Source organism: Mesoplodon densirostris, chromosome 17 (genome assembly GCF_025265405.1).
Source record: "Mesoplodon densirostris isolate mMesDen1 chromosome 17, mMesDen1 primary haplotype, whole genome shotgun sequence".
In the NCBI taxonomy this organism is placed as follows: Eukaryota; Metazoa; Chordata; class Mammalia; order Artiodactyla; family Ziphiidae; genus Mesoplodon; species Mesoplodon densirostris.
In genome coordinates, this window is record NC_082677.1 from 67,240,275 (window position 1) to 67,257,844 (window position 17,570).

The 17,570-nt window shown below is 40.1% G+C and overlaps 1 protein-coding gene and 1 non-coding gene across 3 annotated transcripts in view; both read left to right on the plus strand.

The window, feature by feature from the left end:
• The window catches only part of CLYBL (citramalyl-CoA lyase), a 238,735-nt gene that overhangs the window by 54,688 nt on the left and 166,477 nt on the right, over positions 1 to 17,570 (plus strand). The window lies entirely within an intron of this gene.
• TRNAR-CCU (transfer RNA arginine (anticodon CCU)) lies at positions 10,366 to 10,438 on the plus strand. The gene has a single exon. It is a non-coding gene; the product is annotated as a tRNA-Arg (tRNA).

Here is a 17,570-nt window from a genome sequence, read left to right on the forward strand (position 1 = left end):
ATGCATGCCATTGGAACTGTTATAAATTAGCATAGTTTCATTTTCCCATCATAAGGTAGATAATATTTTAAAGGTACTAGGTAGTAGTAGTCGTCACCAGAAGCCAATTAAAATTGCTAAAGAGTCTATCAGAAACCTGTTTGGTGGCATAAATAATTGATATCTGGAAATAAAGCGGCTGCTCTATGCGTAGGGCCCTGCTGTACACCACTGGGTAGCGACTGCAGTCCCAGTACTTCATGAACCAGAGGATGATTCCTGGGCATTATGTCGCCTGGGTTTTAAAAACTTGATAATAAGGCCACACACAAGCAGATTTTTTTTTTTTTTTTAAATCTCCTTTGCCTATGGAGAGAGAGGAATAGTGACATTATTTTCAGGTGTTTGAGCTTCTTAGAGAAAGGGAACAAATACAGACTCCTCAGGAGCCAGGTGTGAATGGAATAAATTGAGGCACTGTCCTGACTCATCCAGCTTTTTGTAAATGATGTGATTAAAAGGGACATCTGAAAACAAATTTATGAAGTTGTTATGGCAACTGAAACACTTGGATTGAAATATGTGTGTCTGAAACATGAGAGAAGCCGGAGAAAGAAGCACGGCCTTGTATTGGGGAAGGGCGGTTGAACCGTGGCAGCCAAATATTATTCCTCCGTCGGTCATCATTCAGGGTTTCTGCCTCGATTTCCACTCTTCAAAATGTGTGGTGATTGATGCTTTCCTAGACTGTGTCACTCGAAGTCGCCACGCCTTGTACACAGCAGCCTCTGTGCATTGGTCCTTTGACCTGTTGAGAGCACACTGTCCTACGTACGAGTGTTCAGCACGAAGATGCAGTTAGAGTTACCTCATCGTTTGCCCAGAGTTTACACGTTTGTATTCTCGTATTAATTTCCTTGTTTGTGATTATTCTCTACCGTCTTTTCATTCACTGTCTCCCCCCACCCAAGCCCACCAACAAACAGCAGCACTCAAAAGAGTCAAAATACTTAAATATTGCTGAGGATTCTCTGCTCTCTTCTAAAAGCTGTATATCCCTTCTCCATAATTTAATACTATCATAATTTTTCATGCTTTTTTATTTTTCTCTCCCATACTGGCAAGAGTATGAAATAATTGTTCTTTTAAATCACAGGCAAGGATATTTAAAATCAACACCTACATATTTTGTATTACAGTGTGGTGGAGAATCAGTACTTTAAGCCACATCCAGAATCCTTTAAATTTTTTCTGTCATTAGATTTCAGATATATACAGTGTCTAAAAATTGTTTTTAAAATTACTAAAATTATTTGCTATTTATTTTGGGCTGTTTTGCTTTGAATGAAAAGATAGTTAAATGTCAATTATAATAATTTTAGTAGACTATCCCATAAGAAATAGTTATTTTAATTGAAAAAGTTTGACACTGAAAAATGAATTTACACCAAAAACTTCAAATGAAAATTTCTTCTTCACAAATATTTATTTTTGAATATAGATTACTGCTTATTTAGTCTCCTTGATTTTAATCATAATACTTTTCATTTTGAATAGTCTTAATTCCTAAAGTTAAGCTAAGTGAAGAAAAAGAGGAAAAAATAAAATAATTTTTAGAAAATTTTATTTTCCTTAAGTCATGAATTGGAGCTTTTCACTCTTACTGAAATTGCTCAACAGTTTTTTAGTTGGACATGAAGGTATACAAAAACTGACCTTACAGATATAATGGAGTGTTTTCCTAATTCTTTAAAGACTGCGATCAAAACAGTTTTCTATTCTATTGCAAAATTAACTGCTGTTAATCTGAAAGACTAATTATTCATTTAAAATATTTAGTTAAGCCTGTGTTTTTAAGCCCTTTTTGCATATGCACAAGGAAGTGATTGTGTTTTGATGTAACTTCCTTATTTGGAAAATCCATAGATCGAAGATGATGTCAAAATAAAAAAGAATGTTTCAAGAGTATTAAACATAAGAATTTGGGGTCCTTGCACACATTTTACAGTAATAAATTTACTTTTTCCTTTCCTTAGTCTTTTCATCTTAAGGATTTTTTTTTTAAGTATGATTTTGATACTTCCAAAGTGGATACTATTTTATTTCAGGTGGGTCGTTTAATAGTTTGTTGATGTTTTCAAGGTCTCTAAACAAAGTCTGATGTGTTAACAGTCTTATTAACGATGTTAAAATAGAATTAACAGCTTGTGGATGCCTCCAGAGCACAATAGCCTGTCAACCTCGCCTGCCCCCTTATAAACTGTACCCCTGCTGTCTTCCCTTTGTTTCATGCCCAATCAGCAAACTAAACTTTTGTGGAGAGAGAAGGCAGTTCAAGTGTTTCTGCTGCCGCTGATGGGAGGAGCTAATGTGGAATTTACGGGGAGACCAGTCAGTGCTGGAGGGAAGAATGACCCCAAACGGGGAAGAAGAACTTTGTTGACCTGCTTGGCTCCCTGACCTTTCCTTGCTATTTTGTCACTTTAAAGAGGTTTACTGTGGTTGTCGCGTACTTTATGATGCTTTTACCAAAGACACAGGAGTTTTGGAAGTTTGGGATTATTTAAGATACATCTCAGCACAGATTTAATTGTGTTGTGTGATTTTTAATAATTTGACTAGATGTTAGCACTCAAAATCATTCTTAAAAGTCTGATACAGCTACTAACAGTTTTTCTTAAAACAAAGGGGAATAGAATTTCATCAATTATCTTGAGACAAAGTAGATTCTAAATCTCTTCTAGTGTCTCTTCCCCATAGCTACTTTCGACCAGAGAGAATCATTAGCTACTGACGATAGACCATTCGTCCTGTTTTGTTGAAATTATTCTTTGAAAAATAGATTTATATTTTCTAAGTGTTTAAAACATTGTTTTTGTCAGGCAATGGTCATAATGAGTAGAAAATAAAGATTTTTTTAGGAGAAGGCTTATTTTTTCATTCGTATTGCTAATTTGACAGATTGTCCCATTTAAAAGTACAGATTTATGGGATTACCTGACAAATGGGTCATACCATTTTACCTTTTGCACCATCTGACTTAATAACGTATAAAGTACAACACATTTATAAAGTATTTCCCAATCTCACTGCACATTACACTAGTTTTGGTAAGGGATAATGAGACATTATTGAGAATTAAGTATTTTTTAGGTCGCACAAGCACTTATTTATTGCTGTTGTTCTTTCTTGTAATGTGTTTTTCGGTTTACATTACTTTTAAAGAGGCCACTGTTCAGTGGTTCAAAATACAGTGCTGAGATCCAAGACGATCACTGTTGGTACAAAGAAAAAACATCTCAGGTTGGATGCAGGACACAGCATTTTCTTTCAACCTAGGTTAAATAAAATTACTCAGATACATCCAGATATGGGGAATGAGATACATTTAAATGACTTATGGTTTCAAAATATGATTACTTTGTCAAAGAGTATGCTAGAAGAAAACCAGGCAGCACGAGCTTACCACTTCTCTTAGCTCACATTGTGCTATTTAGGTGAACCCCAAGGGGAATATTTTCTTATACTTTGTAAGCCCTAGAAATGGCATCCTTTGATTGAACTGGAGCAAGCAAATTGTATGTCTGTATGAAACTGGAGCAAACAGGGCTTTGTTTGATATTAGCCACACGAGTGGGTATAAAATACCAATAATAACATTCTCTGGTTGGCACCTTTGAATGCGCGCTACCTCATTAAGGTCATTGTACCTGGCCAAGGAAGAATGTCACTGTGGTAGCTCTCCCACGCCTGGAGCTGCTTGTCGTTTCCACCTGAAGCAGCCACTGCTGCTCACCCCCCATCCCACGGCCTAGTGTGTCCTCAGCCTCCACTGCTGGGTAGCAGAACTGGCCCACAGCCAAGTGTAACTGAGCTCTTTTGGGTAGGCCCGCTGAGTGAGTGCTCCAGGCCCTGGAGTTGGGGATACGCCTAGGGATGTGAGCACCACACGGTCATGGGGACCAGACCTCAGTACTGTGGCCACCTGATAGAAGTGTCCACTGCGGGTCTGCATGACCTGGGAATGCTGAGAAAGCCAAAGGGATTAACAACAAACAAAGCTCAACACCTTTGTGCAGAAGCCAGCTGGCATCTCACAGGGACAACCTGAGCTGCTCCAGTGTCACGAAAGCTGGGTTTGGATGGATCCCATTCGCTACTGCTATTCCAGGAGCATGGCCAGCCTTGGTCCCATAGGGGAAGGGGAAGAATACACTGGGTCCGTTGCTGGGACCCATTTCTTTTGTTTCAGGTGGTGCAGGGAGGGATGAGACTGCAAATTTACTGAAATTTTAGTAATCAGAATTTTTCTCCTTAAAGACTTTGTAAATAGCATTTATCCTCCAAAAAATTCTCCCCTTCTCTGTTTGTGATTTTATAAACTTGAAGGAAAAGGAGAAAACATCTGTGGTCCCAGCATTTGCCTTCATCAGTTACCTAAATGGATTTTAACTCTTGACCACTGACGTTTAGAGAGAGAAATCCTGATTCAGCTCTGGGACCGGTCCCCTCGGACAAAATTTTTCTTGTGCTTTTTAGAATTCTGAATTTGCCACAGCAACTTTTAGGAAAGTAAAGGATACAAATAAAGTTTATGACAATTTGACCGTTTGCGTCTGCATTTAAAAACGTGTCAATTGGAGGAAATTTTTTCTCTGACTCTTTGTAATTCCCTGAAGTGGGTACTTTAAAGCCAATTGTAAAATGCTGCTTTAGAAACAATTCATATAAATGTGGTCTTTATTTAATCATAAGGGAGATTTAGAGAAAGGATGTTTCATTTTTCAGTATTTTTTGTTCCATAAGGATATGGAGTTATTGTTATTATGATTACTAATGATACCTTACATTTGCACAGCACTTTAGAATTTTTAATGTACTTTTACAAACATGATTACGTATAATCCTTGAAAGAGTTCTACAGGAAGATATTATTATCCTGGTTTTATAGATGAGGAAACAGTAAATGCACATACTTGTAACATACCACATAGTGCCAGCTTTATATTTCCAGAGGATTCTGTGTTTTAGGAAATATATTGGTATGTAAAATGACTAAAAACCATAAATCTAGAACTGAAGAATTTTATTTTACTTCCACATAATAGCTATAAAAGTTGATAAAAAGCAGGAATAAAATCATGTGATAATGTGCAATCCCCCTTTTAATGCACAGCTATGTAAATTTTTGTTGTATGATTGCTTTGTTTTCATGTGTTTCACATGTGAGATATCATAGTACGCTATGTTATAGCATAATAATAAAATAGAAAAAATAGGAAAATTATCCCCATATTTTTAAAGATAGAAGTTATAATCACAGTATCCTAGCAGAAGGGTATTTTCCAATTAAAGTATAGTTTGATTTGTAGTTGACAATATGATTTTTTTCTTATGAGATCTCAAAACAGGCAAAATATATTTACTCTTAATAATAATATTTTCCCCCTGCTTGTTAAAGACTAAGTAGCCAGAGTATTCGTTTTGGGACAGTTTACTGCTACTGTTCAGAAACAGAACTATATTATTGGGGACAGGAAAATCTGATTAGTGTTTCTAAGAATTATTATAGCACAGCAAGACAGGGAAGCAGTCCAAAGTGCTTAAGGTTAAAAGCAATTTATAAAAACTAGGAAAAGACTTTGTTTAAAAAATAAATAAATACATGTTTATTAAGAATAACTAAAATTGTCTAAGTGATATTCTTGATTACTTTTCATTATAATACTTTCATGTTATTTTCATTAAAAATATTTTCGTTGAGGGGAGCAGAGAAGGAAGAATTAAAATGAGGAACGAGACCCCAAAATTTGCTATTCTACAAGATCCAAAATCTTATCAGTATAGTTTTCAGTGAAAAAAAATTATTAAAGTAAACTTTCATATGATAACCCTAAGAAAATTCTCCACATATGGTCCCAAAGGTTTAAAAAAAGTAAAACTGGGAAAATAATCATTTTATGGGGAAAAAATCAATTTAGAATTTCACTAGGGCTGCTCTTAGAATCAAATCAAGCTTCATTTCTTTAATTGTGATAATCAAGCATGTAATTTGCATTCTAGAAGTTTAAAGGAGGAAAAAACTATTGGTATTATATGTCTGGGGTTTTCTTTAAACAACTCTAACATCAAAATGGCCAAACTGTTGGACTGATTCATGTTAAATAAAACAGATGGGATTCCCAGATCGTGCACCGTTCAGCCGTTTGATGGAATTCGCGCCACCCTGACCAGCGAGCCCAGATGGCGCTTAAATCTGTCACTCTTTAACGACCCTACTGTTTTTTAAAAATATTTTTATATTTGAGCCCATTTGGTTAATCTGAGAGATTAATCATTTCCAAGATATGTCTGGGGAGGGATTTACTGTGGGCTTCATTTGGAGAAGCTGAGGATGAGAAGAAAGAACAGACCTCCCAATTCAGGGCTACCTACTTCAGGGAGCTCTGGGCAGGAAGCCTGAGGGACCTTGGACTCTGGAACATTTTCTAGGCAGCAGGCTGAGAAGGCCACATAGAGAACAGTAGCAATGGGGATTAAGGGAAGAGGGGATGGACATTTAGGAAGGGTATGGGGGAGTGGAGATAAATAGATTGTCACCCAGAGAACCCTTGCATTGGCAAGCCAAGACCCCCCAGGGGCCGAGTGCTTACTGTGACCACACTAGGGTAGCTGTGAGCAGTCGACCCTCACTGAATCGGAGGGGCTCTGGTAGTGCGACTTGGAGCAGACCCCAGAGGTCAGGTCCAACATGATGAGCTGCCCTGAGATGGTTCTAGAAAGAACCTGTTCTGCACTAGAACTTTCACAGATCTCACAGGGTTTTTCTTCTTTCTTAATTATTATTTTGAATCAGTTAGTCTACTGAAATGCTTCAGTGATTTGGGACATGAGATGCTGGCAGGCTCCTCCCTCCAAAATCTTTAACCTTGGATGTATTGCAGAGTGGCTTGGAATTGCTTTCTATTCCTGCTGGGACAGGAAACAGAAAAATGAATGGCTTTTCATTATGCAGACTCAGGTGTTTTTTTTTTGTTTTTTGTGTTTGCATTTGAATCAGATGTAGCAAGTGTCAAAATACGGTGCAAAATTCACACCATTAATGTGAAAATTTCCATTGCCCCCAGAAGCTACCAGACCCTCCTATATTAACAAAATTTAAAATGACCTGCCGACTTGAAGGATGTTCTTGATGATCTTCAGGCTGCTCCGTGGTGGTTTTCCTGTTTGTCACATGATGCTGCCTATACTTGGGGGTCTCGTGGAGGGCCAGTGCATCTCACCCTGGAGTGTAGCAGAGCACATGGGGGTGGTGTCCCAATGTCCTGTGCCCCAACTGAGTGTCTGCACACTGAAGACATGTCAGAATTCTGCTTGGAGGGTTTCCAACCTAAATTAAATGACCTTCATGTAGACCTCAAAGCAAACAGAGAAGGAAGTTGTGTTGGGAGGTTTTGTTTTGGAAGCTTTAGGATTCAGGGTTTGTCAGAAGTCATTGCTCTGCCAGGATATACTAGAGCTGACACTTGTAACTAACCCCCCCCCCCCGCATGTAATCATCCCATGGGTGTGAAGCTAGTTAAGTTCTGAACAGAGTGGAAGGAGGAACATGGAGCGCATAATCCATTGTTTTCATCTTAAATCTACTGTAATCTTGCCACTGTCACTGTTTCTTCCACCCTCCACCTCTCTCTCTCTCTCTCTCTCTCTCTCTCTCTCTCTCTCTCTCTCACACACACACACACACACACACACACACACACACACACAGCCAGATTATGTAATGGATTGCAGTATAGTCCTGCTTAAAGGATACTGCTTTTTATAGACGGTAAACTGCCTCTGGAAGCCTGGAGAGGCCGCCCTGCATCTTATTTTGTAACAGGTTTAGGATTCAATAGTGATCAGTAAGACACAATTTTGTGTGTATGTGTGTTGTGTGTCAGCCTCAATTTCCTAGGTAGTCTTTGGGTGTTTACAGAATAAAATTGAACATTTTAGTGGAAGCAATTTACACCCACATTAAAAATTATTTTTGTGAAGTTATATAATGTATTTGGTATTATCTAAAAAGCTAATTTTTTACCTTTTTGACTAGAGTAGATATTCCTAATAGTCACACATTTTCTTGTAAATTTTAACAATCAACTCATTCCACGTTCACCTGTTTCCTCTAAAGACTAAAGTCTCCCTAATACTCCAGTTGGCAAATGGTCTGTTTCAGAACAAAAGGATATGTATGTAATGTGTGTGTATATATAATTTGAAGAATTCTGTGGCCATCTGAGAAATAAAGCTGTTGCCCATTATTTTTCAATAATGCTTGCCAAATAAGTATGAAAAAATGAGGAGCAAAATAAAACTTCACTGTTAATGAACTGTTGGCCATTTGGAGTAGACAGATGTGTTTGGTAGGTAGAAGAAAGAGGAAACCTTCCGCTCTCCATTGCCTGTGACTGAACTTCCTCAAGGTGTGGACATGAGGTCAGCACAGCAACCCCAGCCGGGTGTCCTTCCGGAGGGGTGGGCTGAGGATGACCTGGCCAGGTTCAAGGTACCGGAGCCAATCCGTGAAATAGGGTTAAGGGATAAAACCAAACTCAAAGGCCGCGGTGCAGCCAAATCAAGGTGTTCATCTAGGTGAAGAACTGGAGGGACAGGAGCTGGGTTCACAGCACCAGGGAGCTGGGCAATGCTGGCTCAGGGCGGAAGGCAGGAGGTGGAGCCCCCAGAGGTGCCCTCAGCTAGCAGGCAGAACCCCTGGTGCTTTCGTAGGGCCTCAGCTTTGAACAGGGAGTGACGCATTACGGGCCCCAGATACTGTGAAGAGCATGGAAGTTGTCCTTCCTTCCTTCCTTCCTTCCAGAGCCTTCTCTAGCCATTTGCAAAAAATCCAGAGGCTCTTTTTACAGTATCCTTTAAGAATTGGGGGGTGGGGGAGTCATAAGCCTTAAAAAAGTTGGGTATCCCCAGCAACCCCAGTTTGCCAAATAGGAAATGTAAAGTTGGGTGATGTTTTAAAATTATAGTTTTGTTTTCTTTACTTCTGAAAGATTCCCTAGTTCACTGAGAGCCAGCCTTCAACTGCATGGATTTTATGAAGTTTCTTTTTCATTCCACATAGAAGTCCCTATTTTTAGCTTTTAAAAGCTGTTACAGCTGAGATATAAACAGTATTCCTCACCCCACAGAGTACACATCTTAGGATTAGAGTCAGAGTTCCTGGAACTGCAAAACAGGTTTGGTCTTAGTCAATCTGTTAGGTTTCCTTATAGGCATGTTTTCTCATTCTATTATTTAATTTTAGTGAAAGATCTGTTAGAAATTACCCTGGGTATAAAATGATACTTTAGAAGTCCTCACTATCCAAATCATTGTATGTGGAATTTCCCATGGCAGTTTAGTACTTCCTGAACTATAACTTGTTCAGTTTCTAGACACATGCTGTAAAAACACGCGGCCCTCAGCCCCACCCTTAATGAAGGATGGGAGACTTAATGAAGGACTTTGGACTACCAAGACCAAGGACTTAGGTCTGAGCTGAGAGGAGCCTCTAAAAATTCTCAAACTAACTAGGGACAGGTATGATTGCATTTTAGGAAGATTAATCCATGGCAGTGGGCAAGGTAAATTCAGGGGCTTGGTGGAGGCAAGGGAAAGACTGGAAGCAGAAAAACCTAAGTTAGGAAATTATTGTGAAAGTCCTATCAGTAGGTGACAGGGACCCAATCTGGTAGGTGGAAGCCACGTGTGAGAGACTCCTCTTCTGCCTGGACTCATTTCCGGAATCATGCCACCCACCCACCGCAAGCACACACTCCCCAGCTCACCTCTTCTCCTTTACCTTCGGTTCTCAGCTCATGCCCTTTGGGAGACTCCCACACAGGCCTGCACCCTCCAGGCCAAGGATCCTGTCATAACTGTATTCTTCTAGTGTCTAGTAGAATAGCTGGCACATAGTAAGTGCTCAACAAATACTACTAAACAAATAAATCAAACCTGAGCAGCTTAGTATGCAAACTTTTAATAATTTATATTGTGACCTTGTAGTGGTTAATGCACATTCCTTCACTTCCTGGTGTTAATTTGGTGGCAGGAGAGCTTAATGGTTAAGAGCATAGGCCCTGGAGGTTAGTATCCTGTCACCATATTTGTTGTTCTGTGACCCCAAGGAAGTTACTTGGTTTTTCTGAGTCTCAGTTCTCTCCTTTGAAAAATGAGGATACCATTATCGTGGTCAAATGAGACTGTGTATCTAAACTTCTAAGATCATTGCCTGGCATATGGTTAGAACTCAGTCATATAACTATTAATCATAATTTATTCTAATTAGTATTGGGAGTAATCATAATGAAAGCAATTTAGTACATTTAGATTTGGGGGACTTCCCTAGTGGTCCAGTGGTTAAGACTCTGCACTCCTACTGCAGGGGGTGCAGGTTCAATCCCTGGTTGGGGAACTAAGGTCCCACATGCCGCACAGTGCAGCTAAAGAAAACAGATTTGGGATTCAAAATTTACTGATCAGAACAGATACATTGGGGTTTAAGATGATAAGCATTATTGTTTTATTCAATCCTTCACATTCCGTGGGGCTCCTCATCTTTTTAAACGATATTTGTATACAAAAATGAAACTTCTGGGCAACATTAAAGTTTGCCCAGAAGTGTATTCTAAAGAATCATATTGAATAAATGAGAACTTTATAATGAGCTGGTGCAAAACTCAAAGATGTTCATGTGTGGGCCGGTATTACCCAGCACAGACCACAGGGGTTCCTGAGTAGCCTGGGTGAATTCCTGCTCTCCTTTTGACCTAGTATTGGGACATGATATGGACTTTTTGTAATTAAAAAAAAAAAGAAAAAAAATATGCTTAGAAAAAAAATGCAAGCTGTGCTGAAGGTCCAGAAGTATACATCGTAATCAGTTACTACTGTTTTTATTTTTTAATTTTAACTCCAAGTTCCACTGTGCTAGCTGCAGTTGTGAGCACAGGGATGATGAGATGCTGCTCGTTGGAGTTGTCACCTTTGAGCAGGCGCTGCAGGCCTCCCGGGTGATGCTTGAGTGTTGAATCTGTCTCATGTCTTTTAGAAGATGAGATAGCTCTTTTTTTTTTTTTTTTATGTTTTGGGGTAGGCGTTTATTAATTAATTTATTTTATTTTTGCTGTGTTGGGTCTTCATTTCTGTGCGAGGGCTTTCTCTAGTTGTGGCGAGCGGGGGCCACTCTTCATCGCGGTGCGTGGGCCTCTCACTATCGCAGCCTCTCTTGTTGGGGAGCACAGGCTCCAGACGCGCAGGTTCCGTAGTTGTGGCTCACGGGCCCAGCTGCTCCACAGCATGTGGGATCTTCCCAGACCAGGGCTTGAACCCGTGTCCCCTGCATTAGCAGGCAGATTCTCAACCACTGCACCACCAGGGAAGCCCGAGATAGCTCTTTAATATAGAGCTGTATTATTATTAGCTGTTAGCTTTTCTTATTATTATGAATATTATTGTTAGTAGAAACTATGTTATCACTAGCCCCTGTTAAAGCCCTTCTCAAGAAAAAGCAAATACACCACAAGTGACTACCTTGGATCTTTTGCTTTGGGAGTTTTTTCAGTCTTAATCAGAAAACGCCGTAACAGTAAGTTTTTGAATATATACAATTATGACTTGGGATGTGGTAGTGCTTCCACAGTCTCATTGGAAATTTTCATATAACATTTCTAAAATTGCAAGCTGTAACATCAATGTGTTCTTTTCTCTAAACTCAGCAACGCGTTTTGCTTACAAGACCAGGGTTAACAAACAAAATAGGTCACTTTAACTTTTCTCCTGTCACAGCATGGGCTATTTTCAGACCCTCTCTCCATTTCAGGACCATCTTACATATCACTGCAGGGAGAAGCACCACCGTACGACTCTGAACAGGGAATTCCCTGGTGGTCCAGTGGTCAGGACCCGGCGCTGTCACTGCCAGGGGCCCGGGTTCGATCCGTGGCTGGGGAACTAAGATCCCGCAAGCTGCACGGTGCGGCCAAACAAGAAAACAACCCCCACACACAAAAACCTTTGCACACCTCAGAGACCAAGTCAGATGGACGTGTCTCTAATCGGCCCCTTCCTCTCTGCTCCAAGTGCTGGTACTTAAGCTCTCGTGAGACCTATACCACATTCTCCTCCTTTACCTGGGAATTTTCATTTGCTACGCGAGTGTAAATATCTCACCATCCACAGTTTCATTGAAGACTTATGGAGTGGAGAGAGTCTCCTCTGTGTTACCTAGCATGTTTTAGGGCTATAATAAATATTAAACAGCAGCAATAACTCTTTACCTCCGTTTTCCCCACTGTTGTTTTGTTTAACATTCTGTGTAACAAAATTTTATGCCCTTAACTCATAAAGACACCATTAAACAAATGTTGCCAGGTGGTGGGTCCAGTAGGTTTTTCAGCAGCCATACATTCGTCCAACAAATATGTACTGAGGAACTACCATGTTCAGGTATTTGAGATCCAACAGTGAACAGAACAAAGATACACCCTCCCAGAACTTGTGTTTTAGCAGCCTGACAACAAACAACAGAAATAGTAAATAGGTATATCATGGAGAATTTTAGAAGACGGTGAAAGAAAAGTTGCAGCAGAGCAAAGGAAATGGGTAAGGGTGGGGCTGGGAGTCAGGTTGCCATTTAAAATAGGTTGGTAAGAATTCCCTGGCGGTCCAGTGGTTAGGACTCCGTGCTTTGACTGTGGAAGGGCTAGGGTTCAATCCCTGGTTGGGGAACTAAGATCCCGCAAGCCACGAGGCATGGCCAAAATAATAATAATAAATAGGGGATAAGGATAAGCCCCATTGAGAAGGTGAAACGCTAGCAAAGGTTTGAAGGAGTGAGGGACTTATGTATCATATATATGCATATGTCTGGGAGGAGCGTGCTCTAGGCAAAGGAAACAGCCCTGTGTGTCCAAGGATAGCAAGGTTGCCTGGAGGCTGGTGGAGTGAGAGGGGTAAAAAGCAGTAGGAGGTGAGATGAGAGGGGTAACGGGGGCCAGATCATTGTAAGGATTTTCACTTTTACTCACAGTGAAGAGGAAACCATCACAGGTTGTTGAGCAAAGGAGAGACATGGTAGGACTCGTATTTTAAACTGATGCCTCTGGAACCTGTGTTGAGACTAGACTGTCGGGGACAAGGGCAGAAGCAGAGAGACCAGAAGATGGTTGCCTTGAGCCACGTGAGAGCTGGTGGTGGTTCAAACCAGAGTGGGAAGTGGTGAGCTGTAGTTTGGATGTGCTCTGATACAGAACCAGTAAGATTTCCTCATGGGTTGAATGTTTCTCAGTTGGAAATAAAAGAGGAGACAAGGATGACTGTCAGATTTTTGGCTGGAGCGATTGGAAGGAACGAGTTGCCCTCAAGGGAGATGGGAGAGGCTGTAGATGGAGCGTGGTTTTCTTGGGCTTGGGGGCAGGGAGACAGGGAGAGATCAGTTTAGCTTTGGGCATGTTGAATCTGAGATGATGTATTAGAAATCCAGGTGGAGATGCCAAATCAGCAGTTGAATATAGGAGTCTAGCATTTGGAATGAGGCCTGGACTGGAGATATACACGTGCAAGTTGCTAGCATAGAGGTGGTATTTAAAGCAGTAGGACTGGGTGGGGTCACTTTGGGAGTGAGCACAAGGCTGCTGACCCGGTGAGATACTCATTAAGGGGCGGGATTGGGGGGGGGAGGTGAGAGGGAGTATCCAGCAAAGGAGATGGAGAAATAACAAGCAGTGAGATAGGATGATAACCAAGGAGTGTGTGTCCTGGAAATGAAATGAAAACAATATATCAGGATGGGGTGAGGGACTTCCCTGGTGGTCCAGTGGCTAAGACTCCCCACTCCCAATGCAGGGGGCCCGGTTTTGATCCCTGGTCAGGGAACTAGATCCCAAGTGCCACAACTAAGAGTTTGCATGCCACAACTAAAGATCCCATGTGCCGCAACTAAGACCTGGCAGAGCCAAATAAATTAAAAATAAATACATAAAGTATTAAAAAAAAAGGATGGGGTGAGGGTGGTGATTGTGCCAGATGTTGCTGGTGAGTCAAGTAATTTGGGAACTGAAAATTGGCCTCTGAATTTAGCAGCTTTGGTGGGGAGGTCATTGGTGGCCTCAACAAGAGTAAATTTGGAGGAAGTATGGGTTTTTCCTAGTTTTCTTCCTCTTCAGGGGAGGACAAAGTTTAAATAAAAGTGTATTTGGAGCACTCATCAATCTTTATGGTTGACCCTGAAGCTTCTACTGGAACACGCGTTAAAGGGACCCAAACGTAGTGATCTCTACTTTTAAAAATATATGTATAATAGCTTTATTGAAATATAACTTAGATATCATACAGTTTACCCACTTAAAGTGCACAGTTCAGTGGTTTTTACTCTATTCACAGAGTTGTACAACCACCACCACAGTCAATTTTAAAATATTTCCATCAGCCCAAAAAGAAACCTCATACCTGTTTGTAGACATTGCCTCTGCAACCTCTCAGTCCTAGGCATCCACAAATTTACTTTTTGTTTCTGTAGATTTGCCTCTTCTGGATTTCATATAAGTGGAGTCATTATGGTCTTTTGTGAGTGGCTTCTTTCTCTTAGCATAATGTTTTCAAGGTTCATCTGTGTTCTAGCATGTATCAGTATCAGTACTTTTAAAATTAATTAATTAATTAATTAATTAATTTTTGTCTGCATTGGGTCCTTGTTGCTGCACACGGGCTTTCTCTAGTTTCAGCAAGCAGGGGCTACTCTTCGTTGTGGTGCGCGGGCTTCTCACTGCGGTGGCTTCTCTCATTGCAGAGCATGGGCTCTAGGCACACGGGCTTCAGTAGTTGTGGCTCACGGGCTCTAGAGCGCAGGCTCAGTAGTTGTGGCTCACGGGCTTAGTTGCTCCGAGGCATGTGGGATCTTCCCGGATCAGGGCTCGAATCCATGTCCCCTGCATTGGCAGGCAGATTCTTAACCACTGCACCACCCGGGAAGCCCCAGTACTTCTTTTTATGGCTGAAAAATATTCTGTTGGATGGATAGACCACTTTGTAAATACCATTGGTCAGTTAATGGACATTCGGGTTGTTTCTGCTTTTTAGCCATTGTGAGTAATACTGCTGAATGTTTGAATACAAGTTTTTGTGTGGACATGTGTTTCTGGGGTATATTCTTAGGAGTGGAATTAGTCTTGCTAATATTAATAATCAGGTTATATCAGTACTGCCAACATTTCAGGGCAAGAGGTCAAGAAATGAGACAGGGTTAAAAAGAAGGATCTAGAATGCATGCTGTGCTCTTTCTTTTCCTGGTCCCTAAGTTCCTAGAGCTGTTCCAGCCATAGTTACTTTGAGTTACTACAGTGCTCAATGAATGGATATTTTTCTTTGTTCTGTTTTGGAACATAATACTGTATTAAGCCTCATCAAAAGGGGCAGAGAGAATCTACCTGCATTGGCTTATTGAAAAAATAAGGTTATTTCAGAATCCAGGTCATTGTTTACTTTTAGCTGCGTAAAAATCTTTGAGTAGATCTTCTTACAGCATCACCAAAATAAAGATGCCAGGAAAGGCAGCCAAATACGTTGACTTTGAGGAGAGGAAAAAAGACTTGTAATTGCCTATCAGTCCTTGGATTTACTTCAGGGGAGCACCAATTAAAAATCTCAAACATGTGGCTTTTTCAGTGGAATTATATTAATATGAAAGAGTTTTATCAAAGATGATTGCGTGTCTGTGCGTGTGCACATGCATGTATATGTGTGTGTGTGCGTGTGTGTGTGTGTGTGTGGTTTTAAACATTTCCGTAATGAGTTCCCAAGTGCTTTTTTGGCAGTGGTTATTAAAGCTTGTGTGTTTGCGATTTATTTGGCAAAATGCCTTTAGTGAAGAAAGGATATAGTGTTCTCTTGGTTCTTTGCCCAAAGTAATTTTGGAGAAGTCTGTGACTGTGTTCAGTTCATGTCATTCACTGGAGACAAGTCATTTTAATTACATTTGATCACAATCAGTTTACAGTTGTTTTATCATGTTTTCATGCTGAATATCTACTTGGACATCATAGCAAAACTTAATGGCTACTGTTTTATTTGTACATAAAATGTTTTATAGCCTTTTTTTGTAGTACTCATCAGGTTTCAATCATCACTGCTGCATAGTGAGAGGAAAGCAATGGATAAAGAACTATCAAAAATCCTTAACTACATAAAATTTTATTTCCGGTCACCTTGTCATAAAAGATATTGAATGTATTTTGTGGCTTTCCCCCTGACATGTTAACCATAGTAGAAGGATTACAATATTTGGAGGAAGCCATATGAAATGTGGAACTTAATTCACCTAAGATGGTGTACATTTGTGTTTGTTTTCCATTGGAAATGGTTCTACCAGTATTAGGAATGGCTCCTAGGTAATAGGGTAAAAGGCAGCATATTGTTATCCTTGGCATTTAAAAGCAGATTATCTTCTTCACTGTAAGGCTAAACATTTTGTCACTGTTGTTTTGCTCTAACATCTGCATTGTGTGGCAGAGTTACATTACAGGATGTTATTTACAGCCACCAAATGCTGGAGGTTCTCATCAGATAGACCATGATTTGCTAATTGTGGAAGCCTTGCTTCACCAGTGAATTTGGGTGAATTCACTGGTTATCTCCAAAGTGTCAATTCTCACCATTCCTTATTTTCCCCAAAAGGCTGGTCCCTAGGCCTTCTGAAAACTGCTGTTGTTCTATATGTTTGAGTCTTCGTGGTTGAAGAAGCTCCAGTTACAAAAGTGTAATTAATGGGAAACTTTGACATCCAGCTGAGAAAATTAGTTTGCATCAAAAAAGGCAAGATAGAGGATTAAAGAAATTTTAGTCCTAATCTAATTAACACCAATTAAAAGATGCAGATAAATTTGCACCAACAAATTGTTAATTATGTACCAATTTGCCTTTTCTACAACCAAACCAAAATTAGGAAAGTATTATTATCCTTTTTGTTTTAGGAGACACCCAGAGCAGCTTTGTTAGAATCATCTGTTGTATAATTAATGAAAAGGTAGGCAGTAAGAGTTAGTGTGAAATATTTCACTCTCTTGATATTTTTATGTAGGTTAACTCTTTAAAAATGGAAAGTACAGGATAATTCTCCCAGCATTACCACACATCTAATGCGGACCTACTAAGTGATGATCCTTGTTCCATGCAGTGAAAAACCAAGCCTGTATGTATGCAGTGATTGGTTTTTCTCATTCATAATATTTAAACTGCTTATATTGCTGATACACTGCTCCTTCAGAAAAAAAAAGCTATGTGACCTAAATTGTAGAGCTAATTAAACTCTGCCCTGGATACATGTTATAAAGGGGGAACTGCACTTTTTTTAGGCCTGAAGAAATGCCCTTTAATGTCCCAGAACCCTTCTCTAACAATGTGGTCTTTCGGGGTATTCAGCTTACATCTCCCTCACTTGGTGGATCTGTGTTTCTGTTTACTAGAGTGTTATTCAGATGTCCACTGTGCTGGGACTTTCTTTTTACCTTTTGAGTCACTCTTAGAGCTCCTCAGATGGAGATATGAGTAAT